General features: G+C 44.4%; 1 protein-coding gene across 5 annotated transcripts in view; it reads left to right on the top strand.

Moving 5' to 3' along the window:
• The window catches only part of tenm2b (teneurin transmembrane protein 2b), a 312,231-nt gene that overhangs the window by 109,596 nt on the left and 196,635 nt on the right, over window positions 1-6,000 (top strand). The window lies entirely within an intron of this gene.

The raw sequence follows: 6,000 nt of genomic DNA, 5'->3' as shown, positions 1-6,000 counted from the left end.
TGGAAGAGGAAGGGGCCAGCTCCAAACTGTTCCCACAAAGTTGGGAGCATGGAATTGTCCAAAATGTCTTGGTATGCTGAAGCATTCAGAGTTCCTTTCACTGGAACTAAGGGGCCAAGCCCAGCTCCTGAAAAACAACCCCACACCATAATCCCCCCTCCACCAAACTTTACACTTGGCACAATGCAGTCAGACAAGTACCGTTCTCCTGGCAACCGCCACACCCAGACTTCGTCCATCAGATTGGCCAGATGGAGAAGCGCGATTCGTCACTCCAGAGAACGCGTCTCCACTGCTCTAGAGTCCAGTGACGGCGTGCTTTACACCACTGCATCCGACGCTTTGCATTGCACTTGGTGATGTATGGCTTGGATGCAGCTGCTCGGCCATGGAAACCCATTCCATGAAGCTCTCTGCGCACTGTTCTTGAGCTAATCTGAAGGCCACATGAAGTTTGGAGGTCTGTAGCGATTGACTCTGCAGAAAGTTGGCGATCTCTTCGCACTATGCGCCTCAGCATCCGCTGACCCCGCTCCGTCAGTTTACGTGGCCTACCACTTCGTGGCTGAGTTGCTGTCGTTCCCAAACACTTCCACGTTCTTATAATACAGCTGACAGTTGACTGTGGAATATTTAGGAGCGAGGAAATTTCACGACTGGATTTGTTGCACAGGTGGCATCCTATCACAGTTCCACGCTGGAATTCACTGAGCTCCTGAGAGCGACCCATTCTTTCACAAATGTTTGTAAAAACAGTCTGCATGCCTAGGTGCTTGATTTTATACACCTGTGGCCATGGAAGTGATTGGAACACCTGATTCTGATTATTTGGATGGGTGAGCGAATACTTTTGGCAATATAGTGTATCTATCTATCTATCTATACCTCCCTCCCTCTGTTCTCTTTCTATCCATCTCTCTCTCTCAAGAGAGTAATTTCTACAGAATGATGGTGACCGGTTGCTTTACTCTGACCCCAGTAGCGTGTTGATGTCTGGATGAGAGACTCGTCCTAAAACCAGCGTAAGTTCATGCAGTTTCTTTAGCGGTGTCTGGAGTGGGCAGGAAGCCAGCAGGTCTGAAAGGTGAAATAGGTCAGAGAAGAGAAACTCCTGTCAGGAGTGGAGTTCTGAGGAGAACGCTTATCTTCATCGCTTGTGTAGAACGAGGAAGAAAGCTGCGGGTTCTTAAGGGACGTCTCGCTGTTGGCTTTTGACGACGGAGCGATAAACGACAGTGGTGGCTGTCACTCACACGCGTGTTCTTCAGTCTCATCTTTCATTGTTGTTTTCGAAGCTGTCATCCTTCCTCTCTGTTCACCCCCCCCCATCCCTCCCACCTTTTCCTGTTGAAAGTCTGGAACGAATGAAAGAGGTGTCAGAAGAGCAGGACAAAAAAAAAAAAATACTATAAAGACACAGAGTTTTTCTTTTTTCTCCGAGTGAATTAATACCAAACAAAAAAAAAAGAATGAAATAAATATAAATAAAAGTTTTATTTTGTTGTTGTTATTGTTTGTGAGAAGGTATCCCGGTGCTCCTGAGAGCGTTCGGGCTCCAGACCGACACAGATGAAGGTTCGGATTCACCCGGAAAGTTCCGGATCGATCCGATCGCTCTGCAGTAACGGCTGTGACGACAGCAGCAACCTGCGGGAAAAAAAAATCTCTCTCTGGCTCGCCCGTTACCACGACGACGTCTGATGTGCTGATCCACGGCATAAGATGAGGACGTGCTGCACATTTTTCCTGTTGTCTCAGGTTGTTTGGGAGGACAGCGGCCATCCATTGTGCTTAGGGAAATTATACCGAAGGCATGTATCATCAGCTTATGCTGGCGAAACGTCAAGCGCAGCGAAAATCCTGCAGTTCTGGTATTGGCAGTGTCATTAATAAAGCAGCATAAATTTATCTTTATAATATATTGCTGGCTTGGATGAAAAATCAGATGCAACACACCGTATATATAGCGTCTTTTTCATTGGCATGTGTTTATTGTGGGGGTGTTCGGTGCAGGCTCGGATAAAATTGCTTTTTTTTTTTGCGCTAAATGCCAAGCTGCTCGTGGCACGAGACGGAGAGGCGGGTCGTAGAGCCGAGGGAAACGTTTCAACTTCACGTGTTTTAATATCATTTGAATATCCAGAGTTTTGAATGTCAACCCACAACCGGATCCGATCCCATATCGACGCTCTCGCAGGCGTCCTTCAAGTCTGTCTCTCTCTTGAAAATCCAAAAATAGATAGCTAGCTAGCTTTCTGTATGTTTATGTAACCCCCCCGGGTCCTACCTCGAACCCTGGTCTCCAGCATAGGAGGCGGGCGCTCGAACAAGGAGGCTAAAGACTACAGCCACTAGCGCCAGTCACCAGTCGCCTCTTAAGATCAGGGGCATGAGGTTTACCTGCACTGCACCTACCGCTGGCCTCTGTTACACTCACCCCCCCTAAACCTCACTCCCATCTGGGTCACGGCACCAATGTAACCCACCCAGGTCCTACTCGCAACCGCTCCGAGCGGGTCTCCAGCAAGTGAAGCGGGCACTCTAACAAGGAGGCTAAAGACTGCACCCTCTAGTGTCAGACGCCAGTGCGCCTCTTGAGATCAGGGGAGTGAGGTTTACCTGCACAGCACCTACCGCTGGCGCTCTAAAAAGGTGTCACTATTCATATTTGTGAGTCTTACCTGTAAAGCTGTTTTACGATTCATCATACTGTGTGATAAGTTAATGATAGAAGTTTTTATAAATTTCGATTCGTCACCACTTTTAATTCAATTTCTTTCTTTTTTCAGTCCATTGCTAAATATTTTGCGAGCGAGAAAACCATATTTTATCAAGAGAACTGAAATGCGATTGACATTAAAGCAAGACTTACACACACACACACACACACTTACACACTGTCCTGTGCAATGGTCAGATGTTGTTGCGAGCTCCCAACCCACAATTATGATGTGGCCTGTGTGAGTGATGTGCTGCCAGCCTCTGATAATGGCCCTTCTTTTATGGCCAGGCAGAAACTAACGAGGAATTGAGGGCACTGAATAAATTGGAAAATTGCAGTATAATGATTCCGTCTGCCAGCTCGTTTATGGGGCAGGCTGCGAGAGAGAGACATCAGTGGCCTTCCCTCGGGAGAACACACACACTCTCTCTCTCACACACACACACGCGTTAACCGAACGGTCATTCTGAGCAGTCAGCTTTAACCCCTGCTTCCCTACATTGTGTGATGGGTCAAAAAGGTGTGGCCTGAGATGACTGTTATTCTGGAGGACATTTTTATAGATACATTTTTCTAAAGATTTTGAAATAAAAATCTTGCAGCAGAAATATCGATGTGCGCTGCTCGAATCTGTCTCAAAGGGATGGTCTATAAGGTCCTGGCCCTGGAGGAACACTAATACTGATCATCAGCTAAATTTAGATCGAGATAAATAAAATTGTGATCGGCAAAATAAAAAAAATAAATAATGAGAAAGGACTGATCTAAAAATCCAGATAGAATTTATTATCAGTCAGGTCATGGAGTAAAAACTGGAGAAACAATGAGAAATGGGAGAAACAAGAAATTCCGTTTAATTCGACGGTGCCTGTAGAAAGGTCATTTTTTTTTATACCTTATCGTATGATGTTATTTGAATAGCAGCCTCCCAGCCTCACTGCCTCATGTCTTGCCTTATCTACAACAAGGGGAAAAAAAGAATTAATTAAAAAGCTACGAAATTATACCTTTGCGGAAATTAGATCTCTTGCTTTCTTTTCTGATTCATGTTTTCTCTCTAAGCCCTACCACCACCCCAGCCCCCCCCCCCCCCATGCTGTTTGATACGCCGCCAAAATGTACGACCACATTCTGTCAGAAATCAGAGGGATCGCAGGTAGACGAGGAGCGAGAGAAGGAAAGGTGTGCTGCAAACAACTGTTTCCACGGGTGTAATTAAGCCTCACCGCTGAGCTCAAAGTCATGCTGAGAATGCCAGAGAAAGCCTTTTCTACCGAGCCGATTTTTTCTTTTTTTTTCCTTTTCTTTTTTCTCCCTCATCCCAGTCTAATTTTAGTCACTCACCATGCTAAAGGTTGTTGTTTTTTCTTTTTCGCTCGTGCTGATTTGCTTTCAGATGTAAAAAAAAAAAAAAAAAAAAAAAAAACCCTCAACAGCTGCGTCCTACAGTAAGCATTTCCTGCTTTTTTCGGCCGCTTTTCTTTTTTTTTTTCTTCTTTCTTCCGAATGTCTATTGACGTGTTCGCTGCTCAATGAGCCGTTTGTGGTATTTACACAGGGCTTACTTACATCTCGACCAACCTTTTTTTAAAAAAATATATTTGTGAACATGTCGCAGTAGATTTTCACTAAATTACTGTCATTTTATTTTATTTTTTGCTTTGTTGGCTGACTATTTCCTTTTCAGCCAGGCCAGTTTTTTTGTTTTTTTTTTTTGACATAAAAGCAGGAAGGAGAAGTCTAGCAGAAAAGAGAAGGCAGTTAGGTAGTTGATGGTGCTGATCGCTGAAGGATAACGTGTAGCCTCGTCTGGAGTTAGCCCGTGGACAGCGGCGCAGCGGAAAAGTGTCAGCGTGATTGATATAAAGCTCGTCTCTCCACCGGTCTTGTGTAAAGAGCGGGGCGGCGTGGAGGCCGAGCGGACTCTGCTCGCGCGTGATTGACGAGCGCCGTTCGATATTATACCTGAACTCAACGTCACCGGTGCCACTGCAGACCGAGGAAACCTTCTGGTCTCCATGGAGACCATTACACGGTCATGAATAGTACAGCTGATTGGATGTTGCTGTGCTCACTTATCTCGCCGCAGTCCAGCGCTCGCGTTCTATATCGCGTGTCTCTGGTTCTGACGTCTGAATGTCACTTTCGGAGACCAAATCAGATCCGGTTTCGGGTCGGCGGCCAGACGACACGTCGCCGCTTCATACGCGATGTTTTGTCCAGATGTTTCAGGTATTCAGAGCCTAAAAAAAGACAACAAAATGATGTGTCAAAAAAAAAAAAAAGAGTGGGTTTAGTATCCAAATGCAAAGCCTCGGGTGGAGAGGAAAGAGGTGAAAAGCAAGCCAGGAAAATGAAGGAGAACTGGAACCTCCCAGTGTGAGCGAAGATTCCATTCTTTTAGTTAAAAACGCCTGGAAACGTGCAAAAAGAAATGACACGTTCATACCAATGGATTTGATCTCAAAGGTTTTGGATAAATGTTGGATAAAAGCACACAAAGGTGTCCAGAGAATAAAAAAGAGGGGGACGTAGCAAATACTAAGAATCTCTGCAATTCTACTTTAAGCATCATTTAAATGAGAAAAGAATGACAATAAAAGCATTTCTCACTTTGTGCTCTCAGACTTGGACTCTTGGACCCCACTGTATTAAGCTGTACAGCTGTGTTTTTCTGTAGGAGACAAGCACTGATACATTCTTCCCTCTTGCGAGTCTCTCAACCCCAAGTTCTAACATTTTACATTCACACTTTGCAGGAAAAAAAAAAGGTTTTATTCTTGGGCTTGGAAAAGTGTCAGAGGTGATATGAACTGTTGAGTTGTAAAAGCAGGAAATGACTAAATAACTTCACCTTTCTCATAATCGCGTGTCATCATTCCTTATAATTTGGACACGTGCGAGGCTCAATAATTAGTCATTTCCTGCTTTTACTATTTCATTATTATCCCATTTAACTATCATCATTAACAGTCCACAGCAGTGCCTGCTTTCGGATTCTTGGCTCTGACAAAAGTGGGATGACCCGATTTTCCTTAATTGATTATTTTTTTTGATGAGCTAATGATTTAAAATGGAACCCGTACAGTCATGGCTCAGAGCTGTATTGGGTAGAAATGGAGCTCTGGAAGGACATTGGGGCAAATTAGGGATATCGGGAACTACTGAAATGTGGAAAAATGATGTGATAAAGTTGATGGATAGAGATGAGAAGAATTAAAATCAGAAAAACCTGAAGCCTGTCTCATATATTGGTATTTTTCAATATACAGTTGAAC

Source organism: Hemibagrus wyckioides, linkage group LG18 (assembly GCF_019097595.1).
Source record: "Hemibagrus wyckioides isolate EC202008001 linkage group LG18, SWU_Hwy_1.0, whole genome shotgun sequence".
NCBI lineage: Eukaryota > Metazoa > Chordata > Actinopteri > Siluriformes > Bagridae > Hemibagrus > Hemibagrus wyckioides.
This window is presented reverse-complemented; position numbering and strand designations above follow the sequence as displayed.